At 42.6% G+C, this 21,923-nt stretch overlaps 1 protein-coding gene and 1 long non-coding RNA gene across 2 annotated transcripts in view; one reads left to right on the top strand and one right to left on the bottom strand.

Moving 5' to 3' along the window:
- Positions 1–5,636, bottom strand: part of PRRG3 (proline rich and Gla domain 3) — a 127,110-nt gene extending 121,474 nt beyond the window's left edge. Inside the window, exon 1 of the mRNA XM_029607352.1 lies at positions 5,371–5,636. The gene's annotated coding sequence lies outside the window, so the exon portion shown is untranslated. The remainder of the gene's footprint in view (positions 1–5,370) is intronic.
- On the top strand, positions 5,626–20,768 carry LOC115094367. The gene is made up of 4 exons (XR_003857540.1): positions 5,626–5,799; positions 10,732–10,804; positions 16,117–16,289; positions 20,202–20,768. It is a non-coding gene; the product is annotated as an uncharacterized LOC115094367 (long non-coding RNA).
- Positions 20,769–21,923: the final 1,155 nt, after the last annotated feature.

A 21,923-nucleotide genomic window follows, 5' to 3' on the forward strand; every position in this document is an offset into this window, starting at 1 on the left:
GGCATCTCGAATATCTTAAGAATTCCCAACATCTCGGCTCTGGGATCAGGAATTTTCCTTGTCTCCACCTGTAGAAGATTTCCCACCTTCTCAGCGAGTACGGATCTGGCAAGCTCTTATCAGGTGGATCAGAAGGCATGCCCGTGGAGGAATTCAGGGAGGATGAGGTGATTTGTGAATCCAGGCTGTGTGGGACAGCTGGAGATGGCACTGGAAGGTCGGTGAAGCAGGAGGCTTAGGAGCAGGTGATGAAGGTGGCGATTGGCAAGGAGACTCCACCGGTGGATCGGACTTCGCAGACTCAAGATCCTCAAAAAACGAGCTTAAAGCCTGTGAAATTTGCATCATGGCTTTGGATGCTAGGGTTCCTGGCTGCAGGGGTAATTGTCCCGGCATTGAGGAAGGTCTTACAGGTAGTGCCGCCAACAAAATATCCTGTGGAGTTGTTAGCCTAAGTTGAGGACTTGGTAGAATAACCGGAGATGGTCTGTGTCTCTTATGAAGGGGTATTTGCAGCTGAGGAGATAATCTTTTGCTGTGAGATACAGAGGACAAATCCGAAAAGGAGCCTCCACTGACTGCTGCAGCCCTTGAAGACTGGGAATCAGGGTCAGACAGGATCTCAACATCCACATCCGAACTTTCACGTGGACATGTTGGTATGGTAGAGCGCCCAGAGTTAGTAGAAGGGGCTCTATGAATGTGTTTGACCTTGTGTGACTTCTTGGGAAGCAGTGGATGTTGTTCCTGGCCCGGTTGCATCGGTAGCATGTGTGTGTGTGCGTCGAATGCACCGAGTGTTGTGTGCCGTGTGCTCCGAATGCGCCATGTGCGTCGATAGAGTCGGTTGCTTCGATTGCATTGACGCCTTCGATGCCGGGGAGCGGGATTGACCGGGAACAGAGCCCTGTGGCCCGATCGATGCACCCTTGGCTCCTATGTCCCACTGAGGCACTGCAGCCGGCACCCCGGCTCGTTTTTGAGGCTCCATGGGTTTATCAAACCTGGGCCTGGTGCCTGGGTCGATTCAGCGAGGGTCACTCGGGTCGAGGGAGGAGGCACTCTTCATCAACGCCTTTCCTTTCTTCGCCGGTCCTGGCAAAGAACGAGTGGCAGTCGTTGGGGCGTACGAGCCCGTTCTCAGCAGCGCCATTTTTTCGGCGCGCTGGTGCTGGGCCCTGGGGGACATATGACCACAGTCTCTGCATGAGGTCTGGTCCGGCCCTAAACTAATGTCGCAGTAGTTATGTCCATCAGTGATGGACATAACTTTGCACATTGACAGTATTTAAATTCAGATGGCTTCGGAGCCATCGTGAAAGAAATTCTCCGAAAAAGTCGAAATTGAGAAAAAATCATGTGAGAGGAAAAAACCCTGTGTTCTATAGGCTCGCGGAAAAAAAAAAGAGACTGAGGAGAAGAGGGGAATCGCGTGAGAAGACGACCGCGCAGCCGCACAGAGTCAAAGCTCTGTGACTCACTAAGGAAAACTCCGCCTACTCCCAGTCACGTGCACGCTCCCAGACAGCATGGCTAATTCCTGCCGATTTGTCCATTCACTGTCACATCAGAAGGCTGTCCTGAAAGGGGATTGGTCCTGTCACTGACAAGTGTCAGTGAAAAGGACCAATCAGGAACAGCCCTGCCAGTGGTGGTGAGGGAGCTCTGGCCAGGCTGTTCTAGACGCACAGTCACTTCTGGGCACCTGATGCAGAGCGCTAGGGATACATAAATTATCCACTGTGCATCCGTTTTAGTGCGGCAGCTCATTCGTCTATTACATCGAGCATCAAGGATAGGTGGCTGAATGCATGTTCAAAAAAACGTGCGCTCAGTTTGGACACACTTTTATAACTGCTGATATTTATTTATTTATTTATCGTTTTTTTATATACCGCGGTACGTAATGCACATCACCTCGGTTTACAGTAAACAGTAATTCAGCCACAAAAGGCTTTACAATGAACATATATGGAAAAAGCAAAGTGCTAATTTAAACAGAAAAACTAGGAGTATACCTATCTGGCAGCCTTATTTAGTAAATAGTAAATAGTTTATTTAGTAAATAAACTTATTTAGTAAATAGGAGTATACCTATCTGGCAGCCTATTTAGTAAATCAGCAGGTTGCAGATGGTGCCTGATATTGCACCGGCCTGATAAAAAGTGTCAGTAAAGTTAAGACAAGAATTATTTGGCCCTTAGTTTACAAATTCCTTGTACACATCTAAATGAGCAATTACCCCAGGAATGAGGGAGATGAGAAATTTGTGGGTTAAGCATGTTGCTTAGACCCCAGTGCAAGAATTAAATAGCAGAGCACCAAGCACCACCTCGGGAAAATCCCCTCTTGGTCATCTAAAACTATGCCATATAGACAACATACTCATTCGCATATGTAGTATCAGCTGTGGCTGGCAGGTCAAAGAGTAGGTGGTGCAAGGCGCACAATTATTATTGCTTTCTCTGTCTGCAACCCCACTCCCCCGGTACTCTTTCTACTTCCCCCCCCCCCCCCTCTTCACCTCACCTGCCATCATCTTCCTCCATCTCTAGTTTCTTAATTATTTTTGGTGGTGCATCTGCACTATTGCACCTACAAAACGAACCATCATTGTGTAGTATATAGATCAAGAAATATAGATAAAGGAATGCTTAAATAAATGATTTTCAAATACCTAATATCTCTTATGTGAAGCTCATGCATGTTACCAGGGTAACTGTTTATAGCCACTACTCTCGATCATTCAGCTCCATAGATGTCAATATCATCCTCATTAATATTAAAAAACAGTATAATATTAAACATATACAATTTCTATCCTTATGTCTAAAATTGAATCACAAAATCCCCCCTTTTAGTAAATCAGCAGGTTGCAGATGGTGCCTGGCTGTTGCTCTACATCGACACCTACTGAATGATACAGGAGCACACCTGTATCAGCCTACAAAGGGAGTTGCAGTACATGCTTTTCAACCATGCATCACTACTGCAACAAACAAGTTAGAGAAGGGGATGGGAGACTAAATTAGGGGCAACCAACTCAGTAGCCTGCAAATGAAGGTTCCCAGCATCTAAGAAGGCTGCCAGAGCTGGATGTCCATACTGAGCAGCAGGAAGCTATCAGGCACAAACAGAATGGGGCAAAAAAAAAAAAAAAAAAAAGCTGTACCTTAAACAATGTTAAAAAAAAACAAAAACCCAGTTAATATATGTTTTCAGCATAATAGTAAAATCAGGAAACCCAAACACAGAGCCCACATCTAAACACCCACCCACTCATCTCACTCCCGCCCCTTAGTGTTTTCCTCCTCTATAAATACACCATCAATGGGAGGTTGCTATGGTAACTGTGAGGAGGCAGGAAAGATACAGAGATGGGAATGCACTGCAGATGCAGTCACACATACATATGTCTTACAGACTTCATAAACACTCTACACCATGGCAAAGGAGGAGTCTGTCCATGCTTCTGAAAATTTAATATGTCTTAATCACAGAGAACGGCTAGTCTAATATCACCCATAGCCTTCTCTGAAAGGAGAAGAATCTGAGAATTCCTTGACATCTGTGATGAAAAGTGGCAAGTGCGTCAGGAAACCACATGACAGCGTTGTCACACAATATTCAGTGTATCATGCGTGACAAATGTTAAGCTCTGAAGGCCTAAAGTAGTAACAGCATCAGTCACTGGAATGACCAAAATGTAGCATAAAGCTCCACACTTTTAATTCACTCGGCAGAGAGGTTCAAATTCAGCAACAATCTTGGCAGTCAATAACTATACAACTGTACTATTTCAAGCAGCTGTAGCTCATTAGATTCAGAAACCTCCATCTTCTGCCCCTCCCCACATATTTAGTCCCACAGTACACATTCCAAAACTAGCCAATTTCATAAATTCAGCAACTCGCCCACTCCTGACCCGTACTTCACAAGTCACTCTCACATTCTACAAGTGACTGCACCGCCCCTCCCAGACCATATTCTACAGTTCTCTGTATCCTACAGGTTCACATTCCACAAGTGATTTCCTCCCACAGGACCATGTTTTACAACTAACCTTATCCTTACAGGATCACATTGCATAAACTCGGTCTATCCTCCAGAGATCTACATTCCACAATTGATGTTTTACACATCAGACTTCCCACAACTTACATCACCATGCTTATTAATCTTAAAATAATGCCCGATAAGCCACATCTGCACTCATTTTGGTACTGAGCACCAATTAAACACAAACATACACCACAATATGATAAAACAAATCGAGTCTGGGCTGTGACAGCTGCACGTGCTGAAATCAGACAGGACGATAAACTACTTTTTAATCTTGAGGAAATAACATTTTTATAGCCTCCAGGCATTTAGTTTTCTACTCTTCAAATCTGTCCTTGGTTCAGAAAGCCACTTCTATGGTTTAAAGTGGTACTGAACATTGTAAGTGTATAGCATACTGCGAACAGAGGTGAAACAGATATGTATAGATTCAACATTCAGAACCTTTTCCAACTTATTTAAGCTAGGTCTTCAGATCACTTGGCCTTTACCATTACGGCAGGTACAGAGTAAAAGATGGAGTTTCGAGAGTGCTGGGTGTCACAGACTAATGACAATTTTATCTTTCCAGGCTAATCTTTATGAACAAGACTAGAATCTCATAAAGAAACGCCCATCACCACATACTAAATAACAAAAATCATACTACCGCATCCCATCTTTTTCCTAAAATCACAAGCCCCTGCCAAAATTCAAGTGAATCCATTAGTTACTCAAAATGTGTCAAAAATGGTCAGCAATATATCTCACTTAATACACTTTCTCACGGAAACAGTGGACCGATAGTTCCCTGGCAAACGCTCAAGCACGACCAAAAAAAAAAAAAATAATAATGTAGAATGCGGTATTAAAAGCAACAAGTTAAATTCCAGTTTGTGTGAAGACAGATAAAGGATGCTCCCACCTCTACTCCCCCACACTGTCGATGTAAGAATTTCCCTCATCTCGCCCGCCCCCCTTGCTTATGCTTACACCCCCGTACATTTTTATTAACTGGTTCTGCACTCTCTCTCTCTCTCTTCATTGCCCAGAGCCCCCAATTCTCACCCCTTAGCTGCACCTCGGTCCCTTAACCCCACGCTTCATGACCGACTACTAGCCATCACTACATATTTAACACTAGCACACACCCTTGCACTTTTCCCTTAGCACCGCATTCAGTTTTTATTCCTCCATCCTCTCCGCTGCTCACTCACCTAATCCCACTTCTAACTCCTTAACTCACCCCCCCCCCTTCCATTACCCTACCTATTAGCTCTTAAATTCCACCTCCTGCATACTGGCCATTCAACACTCCCATAACCTTACCTTTCATACTTGCAACCGGAGTGCTACCACGTAGACGGCTTTCCCGCCAAATCGGTCCGCCTTCTAAATTACAGGCAGAATGTTTTGGGGGTTGTTTGTTTTTTTTTCCCGTAGCGAATTCTTCACTGTGATGTCGCCGACAATGAACTACGACTCTCCCTCCTTGCTTCCACAGTCAGCTCTCGCCGACACCGTGAAGAGGCGGGGCAGGGGGGCGGTGCTCGCGCATGCGAAGCAACGCAGAAACGTCACAGACTGCCTACTGGCGAGAACCTCCTGGAATCCGACGGCTGCTTCCGGTTTCGCTGTGATTTATAATGATGCGCATGCTTCTTTTTACCTATTACTGAGGTTGATCTTACTTTTTCCCGGGTGTGGACAGCAAGCGAAAGAAACAACGTTGGGCTCCGATAAACTAGCGCGAGGAAGGTAAGAAACATTTAGCTGTCTTTATCGTAGATAGTATATTTTTTATTTTATGATTATAAGTATCATAGTATGCACGTGCGCATCGGGCTGCTGGAACCTTATTAGAGAGGGAAAGGGCAAATTACTGTAACTATTAACAGGAGGCCGGTCGGGGATGGAGGGCCCGAGGCTTTAGTGAAGGACTGGGGAGGTAGCAGATATCTAAAGTAGCTGGATCGGAAGTCGCTCTGAGGTGAAACGATGCTGGGTTCTTGCTCTCACAATGGCGGAAATGGAATGAGAGCATCTCTGTAACTTATTGGATGATGACTTGTGGTTGTTATGGGAGCGTGAAGCCAGAGCATGGTACTGTGGCTTCGTAGGTCCAGAGGAACTGAAGCATAAGGGTTAGTGCTCATTGCCTCCTTCCCCCCCCCCCCCCCCCAATAAAAAAAAACCCTGCAAACTACACCTATGCACTGAAGTTTGCTTGCTGGGCACTGTCCGTGAAGCGGTTTTACTTGCCGAATCCTCCTTAAAATAAGTGCATGTTGGCATTCGATGATAATTTAGTTTCTTTAGAATTGCAAAAGGTCTATAGGCCTCCAAGTTTGGAGATGGCCATGCATTCGAAAGGCAAAATAATAACGCTACTGGAGTTTTGAAAGAAAAATATCCAGATTTTGATGGGCAAGTATGGTTGTTCCCATGTTATATTTTAAGTGCAGATCTTAGCGCTTTTTTTTTTTTTAATCACAAAGCACCCTATAAGGCCAAATAGTTAAGTTTGAATCGGTGATTAATGTCCTCTTCTTGTCTTATAGACAAGTAGATCCTGTATATATCCTATATACCTCAGCACTGACAGCCTGCCAGTATTATCCGTCTCCAGCAGATGGTGGACGTGCATCTCTGTACTAGGGGATTGCTTAAAAATAATCATGAAGAAATTAAAGGAGCATATACTCACTGTGCTTCTGATATGATACCTAAAGGTCCTTGCCTCAGTTGTTTCTCCAGGGGTGATATCCATTTGGTTCCCCCACCCGGGTCGAACACCATGTTCTGGTAGCTAGTTCCCGGCATGGACTTAGCTGATGGGAGATCCAGCTGAAAGGCTAGCAGTTGTAGGAAGCTGTGTGTGGCAATGAAGTCCAGAGACCAAGCTGTACTCTGCCGGGATGGACTGAACTCAGGTAAAGAGTTGTGTGTGTCTGTGGTTTTGTTTTTTTTTAACAGAAGAGAGTAAGGGGGTAAAGAGGCCCCCCCCCCACCCCCGGTCTCCGAGCCTTGGTGCATTGATCCAACGTTGTTTCCCGCCTCTGTGGAGGGCTTGGGAATTGCAGCAGTCTGGTGGGTTTAGTGGCCTTTTGAGGCTAGGCCCTATTCTAGGGCTTTTCTGTAGAGCTGTGTAGTAGGCCGTGGGCGTACACACTGTTGAGCATGTTGATAGTGAACGCATACCATGGTACCAGTAATAAAGAAGCCTGAGCGGCTTGTGGTGTGTGCCACTTGCCATATTAGGGCATTTCAGGCTGGTGAACCCTCTAAACCAGCGGTTCTCAAGCAGTGTGTCGCCAAGCACTGGCAGATGCGTCATGGCACCCGGTGTCCCACTGCCCCGCTTGTGCTTCCCTTCTCCCCAGGGGCAGGGCCAAAGAATGGAGAGACACTGCGTGCCACCACCAGCTGAAGAGTAGCGAGACCTGTGCGCCATTGCCAGAGGCCAGGCCGGCAGGGCCGAAGAATGGAGAGACGCTGCGCACCGCTGGAGGCCAGGCAGGCAGTGGCGGATAAGCGGAGGCCAAGCTTATTGAGCCAAATAATGAGAAGAGGCTCCATGTGAGCTTGTGTGTGTGGTAGACTGGGTGCGTGAGCGGCAGCTTTGTGTGTGCGTGGTAGACTGGGTGCGTGAGCGGCAGCTTTGTGTGTGATTGAGAGCTTGTATGTAAGTGACAGCATGTGTGTGATTGAGAGAGAGACTGGTCAGGGATATAAGATGGATATGCCCTGGAGTTTCAGTGTTCCTCTGTATGTATCCATGGTATCTCCCTGCAACTGCTTGTGGAAGAAGCAGGCTTCTCAGTCTGAGGGGCTGTGGTTCCAGTACCTACCCCTCAGTAAAATATGGGGTGATATTCCATTGATTTTGTTGTACCCAAGAAGGAGGGCTCTTTTTGTCCCATCCTGGATCTCAAGGGGGGTCAACCTACATTTGTGGGTTACCTGTTTTCACATGGAAACCTTCTGCTCAGTGATAATGGCTGTGTAGTCGGGAATTTCTGACGTCCTTAGATTTGTCAAAGATGTATCTGTATATCCCCATTCAGCTAGAGCATCATCAATTTCTGTGCTTCATGGTTTGGGGAGTCGTCATCCGTTTCGAGTGCTACCTTTTTAGTTTGGCCATTGCGCCCAGAATGTTTTTAGGTTTATGGTCATGGTGGTGGCAGAGTTGAGAAGAGATGGGATTCTAGTTCGCCCGTACTTGGACAATTGGTTGATTCGGGCCAAGACTCCGGAAGAGAGCCTCCTGGTGTCATCTGAGACCGGGGTTTGCCTTAGCTCACCTGACTGGCTAGTACACACTACAGATGTGAGCCTCCAGGGTTGGGGAGCTCACTGTCAGGAATTGACAGCGCAGGGGCACTGGAGTGCAGAAGAGTCTCTCTGGAATATCAATCGGCTGGAAGCCCATGCAGTCCGGTTGGCATACTTGCAGCTTGGCGATCGATTGCAGGGTCGAGTGGTCTGAATAATATCGGATAGTGCAACAAACAGTGACTTACATCAATCTGCGGGGAGGAACCAAGAGCCAGCAAGTGTCACAGGAAATAGCCAAACTTATGGAATGAGTGGAAGTGCATCTTCAGAAGATCTCAACAAGGCACATTGCAGGAAAAGACAATGTAAGAGCAAACTTTCTTAGCAGAGTCTGGATCCAAGAGAGTGGGAATTGTCAAATGAGGTGTTTCACCTTGTAGTGGATCGCTGGGGCCTTCCATTTCTGGACCTACTAGCGACTTCTCACACTGCAAAGGTTCCTCGCTTCTTCTGTCCCAGGAGAGATCCAAAGTCCTTGGGCACTGATGCCCTCGTGCAGGAGTGGCCAGAGGGCAAGTTGTTGTTTGCTATTCTCCCCTGACCCATATTGGGCAGGGTGATTCAGAAGATCGAGTGTCACAGGGGGATGGTGCTTCTGGTGGCACCAGATTGGCCCAGGAGACCATGGTATGCAGATTTGCGAATACTCCTAATTGACTCTTCTGGCATACACCAATCTGCTGTGGCAGAGGCCTGTTCTTCACGAAGATCCAACTCTATTTTCTATTATGGTATGGCCCTTGAGAGGCTCACTTGCTGAAGCTTGGAAATTCTACTGCAGTGATTGCCACCTTGCTGTGAGGATGGAAGTTTTCAACTTCTTTGGCTTGCGTGTGGGTTTGGTGAGCGTTTGTGGCTTGATGTGAAGATCGAGGGGTTGTTCCTTGTTCGGTTAAGATCCTGCTCATTTTGGAATTTTTGCAGGATGGATGGAATAAATGGTTGGCCCTTAATTCCATGAAGGTAGTGGCTCTTGCCTGATTCATGGGTCAGGTGAATGGTGGACCCTTGTCGGCTCATCCAGATGTGACCTGTTTCTTGAAAGGAGTGAAACATCTTCATCCTCCCTTGTGGTTACCGTGCCCTTGTGGAAATTTAATCTGGTTTTGGATTTTTTTTTAGCAGACTTTACTTTTCGACCAATGCGTGCCCTTTTTCTTGTGGTTTCGACCTTGAAAACGTTGTTTCTTGTGGCAATTTGTTCGGCACGTAGAGTATCCGAACTACAGGCCTTGTCTTGGCGGGAGTCGTTCCTTAGAGTGACTTTGGGGGTGGGGGCATTACAGCTGCGTACTGTTGCTTCTTTTTTTGTCCAAAGTGATTTCAGATTTTCACTTGAATCAGTCCATTGCCCTGCTGTCTCTGGACAGGGAAAGAGATGCGGAGAATATCGCCTGTTGTGGCCCTTGAATGTCAAGAGGCTTATGGTTGTGTATTTGGAGGCTTCTAAACCTCTCAGGAAGACGGATTGATTGCCTGTTTGTTCTCCATGGTGGAAGTAAACAGGGCAAGCCAGCTTTGTGGGCCACAATAGCTCACTGGATTAAGAAGATTGTCACCGCCGTGTATATGGATGCTGAGTAGCCATTGCCTATTCAAATTAGGGCTCGTTCCACTAGGACTCTGGCAATGTCATAGATGGAGATTAGATTGTTGTCTCCCATCAACATTTGCCAAGCTGCGATGTGGTCCTCCTTACAAGCCTTTTTCAGGTACTATCATCTGGATGTGCAGGCCTTGGCAGGTGCGCTTTTGACTGGACCGCAGGCAGCTTCCTGCCCTGCTCGGGAGTAGCTTTAATATATGCCACTTGTTCTGGATCCACCTTTCTATACTAAAGAAAAGGAAATTATCAGGTAAGTAGTAATTTCTCATTTTAACAGACATCTTTATATACAAAGCAGTCTCTCTCTGTACTCCCAATAATCCAAGCTTTATCATTTGTGTCTTAGTTCAGATCATGGTTTTCTAAAATTTTTAAATATATAGGTTTCTCCTAAACAGTATGGTATTGTGATTATAGTATTAATCAGTTTGAATATGTAGAATTAAGGGTCAGACAAATTGTAGGTAACACCTTTTTGTATTGGACTAACTTAAAGCTAGTCAGATGTATTCAATTAGTCCTGTAAAATGATAGTGCCTGTAACTTGTTTGCTGACCCTAAATTCTACTTAAACTGCACAGAATATATTTCCTTTACACTATAATTTCAATCTTTGAGGCAGATTGATTAAAAGTGCTAAGTTGTAAATAGATAAATCCCTGTTTCCATCTGCTAGGTCTCTTCTCTTAGATATCACAAAGAGAGTCTTTAAAAAATAATTTGTACCTTCTTTTTATTGTTAGGAGCTTGTCAGATACAGCACACATTTACAGAAAGAAAGAATAGATGGCAGAAGCAGAGATACAGCAAAGCATGGTAAGCAAAAAGGGGAGGGGGCACTGCCCTGTTATTTACTGGAACAAATCATAAAGTTATGTATTATCTCCTAATTATTAAGTTTTTCATACATGGTAATACATTTTCCATGCCCATATCTGGTGACATCACTACATTGATCTATTATTGGTTGAAAACAGATATAATTATCTCAGACTTACATCTATGGTGCCATCTAATGGATGCAAACTTTGCACAAAACCAACAGTTAGTGCAGTGTTTTTTTCCTGGCATTCTGGCATTGGTCCAATGTCTTGAGGTAAATAACTCTTCATCAGGTGTAGAAATGTGGTTGTAAAGCTCAGTGAGGTTTGGAAAGATTTGTCCAGCTCACTTTTCCTCCATACATACATATATTTACTATGTAAATATTCCTGTCCCTTTTCTCTTTTTTCCTCCTATCCCAGTTGGTAATTTCCTTGTTCATTGTAACTATTATTTTCTGCACCAGTTCAATTACCCTAGTTCTATGTTTATTACACGACTTGTTAAATGTAAACCGACTTGATGCAACCTTTGGTCGTGAAAGCCGGTATAGAAATTAATAAATAAATAAATAAATACAAGGGGAAACCTACACCAATATTTTTAATCACAAAAAAGGCCTGAAATTTGTACCCATAATAGAGGGATTTTTTTTATCACATTAATTTCCCACTTTGAGGTTTTTTAACATGTTAGTCTCTATAATTATGAAGAGTTATGGAAGGGTTTAACAGTTAAAGATATATAATCCGTTGAAGCAGTACATGAGTATGCACCATATAACTGATGCTTTGATGTGCTGACAATACACAGATGCAGTTTTTTCTTTTGGTTAGACAACAGATTGTCTAAAACAAACTGAAGGAAATGTTTTTTCACTCAGTGCATGGTTAAGCTCTAGAATTCATTGCCAGAGGATGTGGTTACAGCATCTAGTGTAACTGGGTTTAAAAAAAAGTTTGGATAAGTTCCTAGAGGAAAAATCCATAAACTGCTATTACGGTAATTAATAAGCAATAGTATGATCTGTCTAATGTTTGGGTAATTGCCAGGTACTTGTGACTTGGATTGGCTACTGTTGGAAACAGGATACTGGGCTTGATGAACCCTTGGTCCGACCCAGCATGGTATATCTTATGTTCATATGTCTAAAAGTGAACCTGTAGATGTGATGTATTTGCATTTTCAGAAGGCATTTGACAAAGGCCCTCATGAAAGGCTGCCAAGAAAACTAAAAAGTCATGGGATTGGAGGAGATGTGCTTTTGTGGATTGCAAACTAGTTAAAAGATAGGAAACGGAGTAGGTTTAAATGGTCAGGTTTTACATTGGAAAAAGGTAAACAGTGGCGTGCCTCAGGGGTCTGTGCTTTTCAATATAAAAATATATATGGCAATTTCTTATGTTGCTATATTTATGTTATAGTGGTGTCCTGCTTGGCAAGTTCACAGTTTCAGCCTAATAGAAGGATCTCTTTAAAGCTACTTAATTTGAAGGTAGTATATCTGGTGACTGTTCGGCCAGAAGGATTTTGGAGTCATATGCATTGTCTTGTAATGAACCTTTTTTGGTTCACAAAGGATGTGGTTGAGATTCATATGGTCATCTCCTCTTCCAAACGTAACAGCTTTTCATTTGAATTGGGCTTGACTGTGTTTATCTTTGCTTAATAAGTCTAATATGGGAGAGTACAGACTACTTCATTGTAGTAAAGTTCTTTTGAGATATCTGAAGGTTATGAATGGATTCAGGAAATTGGATCATCTGTTTATTTTATAGTGGTGTAAAGGATAAAGCAGCTATCAAAACTTCAATAGCACATTGAATTAAGCAAGTTATTGAAGCAGTTTACGTTGCTAGAGGCAAGTCCTTTACAGAGAAATCAGGGTACATTCTGCTAGAGCTCAAACGCTTTCATGGGCAGAGCTGTGTTTGGTTTTGCTGCAGGAGAATTTGTAAAGCGACAGCTTTGGTCTTGCATTGCTTTTTAGAAGCATCATTTGGATATGAAGGCCAAAGAGGTCTCATTCTCCTCAGGTTTGGAGAGAGGTTTGGCAGTGTCTTCCCCCGTTGAGAAGTAGCTTGGGTACATCTCATTAAGTTGAACTTGTCTAACTAGATGAAGAGGAAGGAGAAATTTATTTTACCTGCTAATTTCCTTTCTTTGAGTCCAGTCAGACTAGTTCTGTTCTGTTTCTATTTATATTTTTAGAAGCCCTCTGGTTAAAGGGTTTTTAAATTTTCAAAGTTAGCCTGTTACAGAAAATACTGGCAGGCTGAGGTCCTCACATATGCCTAGAAGGGGTGAGATCAGCCACCCTGTTGATCTGTCTTCATCTGCTTGTTGATGAGCATAACCCATTCGTCTAGACTGGACTCAAGGAAAGGAAATAATCAGGTAAGAATACATTTCTCCTTAACCCTCACTTGCCAGGAATAGATTTAGGGGGCAGTTCTTAAGGCCACCATACTTGCAGACCTCTTTTCAAAAGCAAACCCTACTTGGGGTTTCTCTTTGATAATGCAGACCATTGGGTAACAGGGCTGCACTCTGACTTGCATCTGCTTTGAATATATGTGGACTTTTCTTGTCCTCAACCTTAACCTGCAGCTTTTCCAACATGAGTAAAAATACCTCCACTATGAATAATGTAGGTAATTTTATGTGCAGAAGGGGAGAGCAATTGTCGGTGAAGCTTTTTTTGCAGGTGAACAACTGCTTACCCAAAGGAAACGTGACTATTTCCCTCTTTACTATTGTGTATTAGAATAGTGGGTTCTCTCAATCAGTTATTGATCAAACTGAAAAACATATTTAACTTTCTTTTCAGGGAGCATCAGGAGGCTATAAGAACATGCCATACTGGGTCAGACCAAGGGTCCATCAAGCCCAGCATCCTGTTTCCAACAGTGGCCAATCCAGGCTATAAGAACCTGGCAAGTACCCAAAAACTAAGTCTATTCCATGTTACCGTTGCTAGTAATAGCAGTGGCTATTTTCTAAGTCAACGTAATAGCAGGTAATGGACTTCTCCTCCAAGAACTTATCCAATCCTTTTTTAAACACAGCTATACGAACTGCATTAACCACATTCTCTGGCAACAAATTCCAGAGTTTAATTGTGCGATGAGTAAAAAAAAGAACTTTCTCCAATTAGTTTTAAATGTGCCCCATGCTAACTTCATGGAGTGCCCCCCTAGTCTTTCTATTATCCGAAAGAGTAAATAACCGATTCACATCTACCCGTTCTAGACCTCTCATGATTTTAAACACCTCTATCATATCCCACCTCTGCCATCTCTTCTCCAAGCTGAAAAGTCCTAACCTCTTTAGTCTTTCCTCATAGGGGAGCTGTTCCATTCCCCTTATCATTTTGGTCGCCCTTCTCTGTACCTTCTCCATCGCAATTATCTTTTTTTTGAGATGCGGCGACCAGAATTGTACACAGTATTTGAAGGTGCGGTCTCACCATGGAACAATACAGAGGCATTATGACATTTTCCGTTTTAGTCACCATTCCCTTTCTAATAATTCCCAACATTCTGTTTGCTTTTTTTGACTGCCGCAGCACACTGAACCGGCAATTTCAATGTGTTATCCACTAGCCTAGATCTTTCTTGGATTGTAGCACCTAATATGGAACCTAACATTGTGTAACTATAGCATGAGTTCTTTTTCCCTACATGCATCACTTTGCACTTATCCACATTAAATTTCATCTGCCATTTGGATGCCCAATTTTCCAGTCTCACAAGGTCTTCCTGCAATTTATCACAATCTGCTTGTGATTTAACTACTCTGAACAATTTTGTATCATCTGCAAATTTGATTATCTCACTCGTCGTATTTCTTTCCAGATCATTTATAAATATATTGAAAAGTATGGGTCCCAATACAGATCCCTTAGGCACTCCACTGCCCACTCCCTTCCACTGAGAAAATTGTCCATTTAATCCTACTCTCTGTTTCCTGTCTTTTAGCCAGTTTGCAATCCACGAAAGGACATCACCACCTATCCCATGACTTTTTACTTTTCCTAGAAGCCTCTCATGAGGAACTTTGTGAAATACCTTCTGAAAATCCAAGTATACTACATCTACCGGTTCACCTTTATCCACATGTTTATTAACTCCTTCAAAAAAGTGAAGCAGATTTGTGAGGCAAGACTTGCCCTGGGTAAAGCCATGCTGACTTTGTTCCATTAAACCATGTCTTTCTATATGTTCTGTGATTTTGATGTTTAGAACACTTTCCACTATTTTTCCTAGCACTGAAGTCAGGCTAACCGGTCTGTAGTTTCCCGGATCGCCCCTGGAGCCCTTTTTAAATATTGGGGTTACATTAGCTATACTCCAGTCTTCAGGTACAATGGATGATTTTAATAATGGGTTACAAATTTTTACTAATAGGTCTGAAATCTCATTTTTTGGATTCCTTCAGAACTCTGGGGTGTATACCATCTGGTCCAGGCGATTTACTACTCTTCAGTTTGTCAATCAGGTCTACCACATCTTCTAGGTTCACCGTGATTTGATTCAGTCCATCTGAATCATTACCCATGAAAACCTTCTCCAATACTGGTACCTCCCCAACATCCTCTTCAGTAAACACCGAAGCAAAGAAATCATTTAATCTTTCCGCGATGGCCTTATCTTCTCTAAGTGCCCCTTTAACCCCTCGATCATCTAACGGTCCAACTGACTCCTTCACAGGCTTTCTGCTTCGGATATATTTAAAAAAGTTTTTACTGTGAGTTTTTGCCTCTATGGCCAACTTTTCAAATTCTCTCTTAGCCTGTCTTATCAATGTCTTACATTAACTTGCCAACATTTATGCATTATCCTATTCTGTTGGATCCTTCTTCCAATTTTTGAATGAAGATCTTTTGGTTAATATAGCTTCTTTCACCTCCCCTTTAACCATGCCTGTAATCGTTTTGCCTTCTTTCCACCTTTCTTAATGTGTGGAATACATCTGGACTGTGCTTCTAATGCATGACCTCTGACTATTTTTCTAGTTCCTACAAATCTCGGCTTTCATGTGCAGAATTAATATTACCCTTTCCTCTGGTTAAGAAAAATAATCTGCTGTGCCCTGTAGAGCAACAGTACATTGGTTAGCTCCTTGTATGATCAACAAGCATTATTCGAGCAATAGCTGGCTTTCCATTGCAGAGGCTGTGAGTGCACCCATGGAATTTAATCCAGGAATCTATTTTGACTTTCTAATTTACAGTTCAGATACACTTTTTTTTTTTTTCCTCTTTTTGCTAGCGTATTTCAACCCTGCCTTGTTTTTATTTTTAGATCTATATTCTGAAGTCTGCACGGCTGGAACGTAGTGGAATTGGGAACTAAGCATGAAAAGTGCCAAGTGCTGGATGCGCGGCAGTAGTCTGGGACTTCCCAGTAGAAACCCATCTTTACGGTGAATGTGAATTTACCAAAAAACGTGCAGGCTGCCACCCCTGGCAGTTCAGGTACAGACAGTATTTATTTATTTAAGAGTTTTTATATACCATCATTAAGTTATTCACCATCATAACGGTTTGCAATAGGGCACCAGTAAAAAATATATTGGTCGTACATTACATAGGTGGTGCCAGTAGTATTCGGTAACAATAAGGCGTTTATTAGGGGGGTTTAAGTGTTTCATAGCATTATGTCCTGAAGGTTGCCTACAGTTAAAAAAAAAAAAATGTTGAAATAATTCAGTAAGGATTTATAAAATTAGGCATTTAGTGCTTTATTCCGCATAACTTTTACTTCATATCCCGCATCAGTTTTCTTTCTTGAAGGCTTGTATGTAAAGCCGTGTTTTGAAAAGTTTATGATTGATCTGGAGTCTAAGGTCAAGGGGCATGGAGTTCCATAATATGGGACCGGCTAGTACAGTTAAACGTCTCACATTTGTATGTGTTTACATTCTGAGTCCCCTGTGCCAAGTGTGAATTGATTTCACTCCTTAACCCATTTGACAGCTCTTCAGGTAAAAGGCAAAGAAGCAGATCTCATACCTGACCTGAGTCAAGAGATGCAAATGCTGAACTCCTCTAGCAAGTAGGGGGAAATAATTACATTTATCTTGATGGTGGCTTGAAAACTTTGAAATCTGATAAAACAGTTTTCCCCTCCTTCAAACCCCGAGTTTTACATTCTGAAACAATCCTCCTCCTGCAACCACTACTGGCTTGATTTTGTGTCTGCATTTCTGTTAGTGTTTTCTAGAATGAAAGTATTTAAAACATGGCTTGCAACCCTTAGCTTGCTTTAGGCCTTTAAGCGGCAGCTAGCTGATCCTGTTCCTTTCTGTTTCTGAAGCATCATTGTTCCTCATGTGGATCAAGGGGTAAATGCACAAATTCTGCCTTCCACAGGGTTTACCACTACCCTTGGCATCACAACTTCTAGTTGCTCTAAACGAATGTCAGGCAGCTTGACATCCTTGCCGGTCTACATGCCCTTGATTTCAAGCAAATGTGTGTGTTAGTTTTTCTGTCGCTAAGCAGGGCTGAATTAGCCACAATCTGTGGGATGATAATATCTGGTGCTCCCGAATGGAGTAGACTCTCCAAGCTAGTAGAGCATTGCCCTAGAATCTCCCCAGTCTATTTTCGTCCGAGCTTCACATGGGCAGATTTCTCAATTTGTCCTCTCCTTAGTTAAAGAAAGTAAAAGAATTAAAAAAAAAATCCCATGTGATTATTGCATCCCATAACACTTTTCAGTGCTACATTAACAAACTAGAAAAGATTTCTTGAGAAAATGTCAGACAAGTAGTGGCTTCAAGGCCCTTGCAGTTGATGCATGTCAAAGCCTGACAGCACGACTTCTGTTATCAATACTTAGGCTTTTCAATCCCCTAGCCCAGTGGTTCTCAACTTTTTTCGGCTGGGACACACCTGACAGATGGTTCTCACATGTATGACACACTGAACATATGACTGTCACGGGGCTATATGTAAACATATTCTGCAAACATAGAAATGATGGCAGAAGACCAAACGGCCCATCCAGTCTGCCCAGCAAGCTTCACACATTTTTTTTTCTCATACTTATCTGTTTCTCTTGGCTCTTAGTAACCTTTGGTTCTATTTCCCTTCCACCCCCACCATTAATGTAGAGAGCAGTGATGGAGCTGCATCCGAGTGAAATATCAAGGTAGGGGTAGTAACCGCTGCAATAAGCAAGCTACACCCATGCTTATTTGTTTTACCCAGACTATGTTATTCAGCCCTTATTGGTTGTTTTTCTTCTCCCCTGCCGTTGAAGCAGGGAGCTATGCTGGATATCCATAGGAACCCCCTTGACCCTAACAATGGATGCAGAGCAGAACTAGGGCATTACCCATAGAACTCACCATGCAAAAAAGGATGTTCTGATGACATCTCAGTAAAAGCAAACCAAACTCCCTTAACTACCAGGCACAATACCCCTCCTTTATGAAAAGGCAATAATTTACCACTAATGCATATCCTATTGAGAAAACACAACAAATAAGATTTGATACAAATGCCTGCATGCTAGTAAAATACCTCACCTCGGTCACACACCCAGAACTGACCTTCACCAAGTATAGCAAGACCACAAATTATAAATATGGAGACAAACTGGAATGGAAAACCAAAAAAAGCCACTCTGCATGCAGTGCGAACCTGGAGAAATGGAAAGAGAAATATAGCACCTAACACAGTCCCAGGGTCTGCAATAATGCGCACAAAGTTACACCTGCATTATGGAACATATAACCACCCTACCTATGAAAAGGCAACACTTCAAATATTAAATCAGGTCCTAAACACTAATACACCTCCTATTAGGAAAACAGAACAAGCCAAGCTGCTATAGATCACCCATACAGAAATAACTGTAAAATAATTAATAAATGTTTCCAAACAGCTGATGAACAGAATAATGTCAAACAATTAAAACTCATAAAAATTGTGCAAATAGCAATAAAATATTTCAAAACAGCAGACACATCACATAATACTCAATAATTAAAATGGCAGTCAATCAAGAAAAAAAAAATGCCACCTACTCCTTTCCCTTGAAAGCACAGACCAGGAGCAGCAGCGGCTGCTGTAGCTCTGTCCTTACGGTCGTCGTCTTTAGGGCCCACAAGTTACACGCGCACACCCCCACACACCCCAGTCACCTCCCTGTCCTCTCGCTCTCTCTCCTTAGAGCAGAAAACATTGATTTTACAAAAATATGCCAAGCACTCAAGCCTTTCTTCTGGCTGTCGGGATATCCCTAGGCTCCCGCGGGGCCCCCCCCCCCCCCCCCCATCTGCCTGCTTTTATGGCCGCTGGGAGCTCCAATTTCCCCATCTGTAATCAGCATGGCTGAGTACCACTTTTACTTTAAACCCAGTCCTGCCGTGCTCATTGATGCATTGGGGGGGGGGGGGGGGCGTGGAGAATCCCCCGGAGCAACCGGCCTGTTCGTGCTTGCGACTCACTGCCACTCTGGGGCGGCCACAGGGTTGGGCTTCTTCGCCGCCACGGGCCTGGACACTACCACCCCACCCCTGGGCTATGAGATGCCCCACCGGCCAATCAGAGGTTTCCTCCTCCCACTGGCAGGAAGAAGGGAGGAGGCTTCCCATTGGCCCGTGGGGGCAGGGAAGAAGGTAAAGGGAAGTATAACTGGGGCTGTAGGACATTGGGAGCCACAACACACCAGCTGGTGCTTGGTGACACATTGGTGTGTCACGACACACACTGATTTGAGAAGCGCTGCCCTAGCCAATGCTTGTTTACTTTTTTTTTTTTTTTTTTTCTTTCTCCTTTGACGTAGTGTTCCCCCTGAACCTCCTTTTAGAGCATCTAACTGTCCTGGCTGCTTTTGTCTATGCGAATAACAAATATGAGTGAGGTGAATTGTATTTATTTAATTACTAACAGTCCTGGTAATATAGTCCCAATTTAACGATTTCTTGGTTTGGCAGAATTTGTCATAAATTTGAATTATATTACTCTGGCTACTATGTTTTTGTTTTTTTAAGTGCTTCCTATTTGTGTTCTTGAAAAGGTATTTATTTCAAAACTGCTTATTTTGATTTATATGGAATAGACCTTCTAGAATAGCTAAGTCAGTATTACTCAGAGCAGCTCAAAGGAGGGTTGGGTGTGCCAAATATAATATTCAGCGTGTCTGCTGTGCCCTGCTGTTGAATGGAGAGTGATGAGAGGACAAAGTATGGACTAAAAATAAGCAATTGCAAGTGAGGCTGTACAATCACGGATTAAAACGAAATATAGGATATATAAACAAGGAGCACTTCCATGTGTTGATTTTACATAAGAATTATGTAAGAGAGAGAATTAAGCTTTTATCAGTGAAATCCTTAATTATGACACTAATTCAAAATAATTTGTTTCCCCTAGAGATCAATTAAAAATCTTCCAACAATGGCAAGATAGTGGACTCCTGGAATATGGACCGCTAGTGGGTAACATCCTGTTTAACCTAACTGGAATGAACTGTCTCCTGCAAAATATTTTATATGTATTTTCAAGTACACTTGTTGCCATAGAAAGTTTTGCAGTTTTATCTTCCATCTGTACCCACTGACTTTATCATATTTCAAGGTTAATTCTATTTCCCATCTTTCCCTAGGTGCATTAACTGCACCTGAATCCTTTAATAAAGCCTATGCATTATTGAATATAGCATAGCACCTCCTAATGTACAGTTTTAGAAGTTTGTCGTTGATTTCTTTAATATGTGAATAGTATATCTATTGTGTATATTGCGTATTGGTGTGTGTTGTGGCAGATTGAAAACCTCTGGAATGTTAATGAAGCAGTTAAGTCTTGTTTAGTAACAATTAACTAGTGCACTTTTTGGTGGCAGCAAGGTACCACTGTTACCATAAACTGGTACTGAGCATTTGCGGATTTTTCCAAACTGGTTGGTTGACCAGGTTGTGGAAAAATTCTTTAAATATGGGAATCCTTCCATAAGGACTCTGAAAAGGTTTCTTCAAGTTGTAACTGTGCTCTTAACTTGATGATAAAAGTGAAGAGAGGCTGAATTTTTAGTAGATACTGTATGTACTCGTGTATAGGCTGTCTTCATGTATAAGTTGGTGTTTTGTCTTTAAAAAAAAAATAAATGCCCCAACCCTTCCAGTTTCCTTAAATATAAATCCCCTGGTGCTCCAGCAGGGGGCCCAGGAGCGATCTCCTGGGCTATCAGCTGCCAGTAATCAAAATGGCGCCGGTGGCCCTGTGCCCTTACCATGTGCCAGGGGCTTTATATTTAAGGACATTTGAAGGGTTGGGTTTTGTCTTTTAAAAAAAAAACCCACCAACTTATACATGAAGACAGCCTATACATGAGTACATACAGTATCTACTAAAAATTCAGCCTCTCTTCACTTTTCATCTTCAAGTTAAGAGCACAGTTACAACTTGAAGAAACCTTTTCAGAGCCCTTATGGAAGGATTCCCATATTTTTAAAGAACTTTTCCACAACTTGGTCAACCAGTTTGGTACTGAGCATTTGCGGATTTTTCCAGTTTATGGTAACAGTGGTACCTTGCTGCCACCAAAAGGTGCACTAGTTAACTGTTACTAAACAAAAATTCAGCCCTGGCTGGACTGCCAGGGACTTTGGGTGAGTCTTGGGAAATCAGGATAGTGGGGGGACTTTGAAATTTGAAGGGTTGGGGCGGGTTTTGGGGTTCCTTTTTTGTTTTAAAAAGAAGAAAAAATTTGACCAAAAAAATATTCTGATCCAGGGGTGGACTGAAATGGCCCACCCCCAATCCGAAAATGAAACTGGCACAAAAAAAAAAAAAATCTGTGTTCTAGTATAGTATGCATGTATAAGTCGAGCCAACGTTTTTGGGCTTATTTTTTGACCTAAATTTCTCAACTTATACACAAGTATATGCAGTGGGGTTTTTTTAGTTTTGGGTTTACCAAAATAAATGAAGCAACCTAAAAAAAGTAAAATGAATATAAAAGGTATACTGTTCTTATATGCTTTTTTTGTAAAGAACAGTTAAGTGATGTTTACAAACAATTTAAAATTTTGTTTGCACTATTTTGAATGTATTTCTATAACTGAGCATTTCTGAATAAAAAAAAAACCTCCTGTT

The sequence above is a fragment of the Rhinatrema bivittatum genome, chromosome 6, assembly GCF_901001135.1.
Source record: "Rhinatrema bivittatum chromosome 6, aRhiBiv1.1, whole genome shotgun sequence".
Classification (NCBI taxonomy): domain Eukaryota; kingdom Metazoa; phylum Chordata; class Amphibia; order Gymnophiona; family Rhinatrematidae; genus Rhinatrema; species Rhinatrema bivittatum.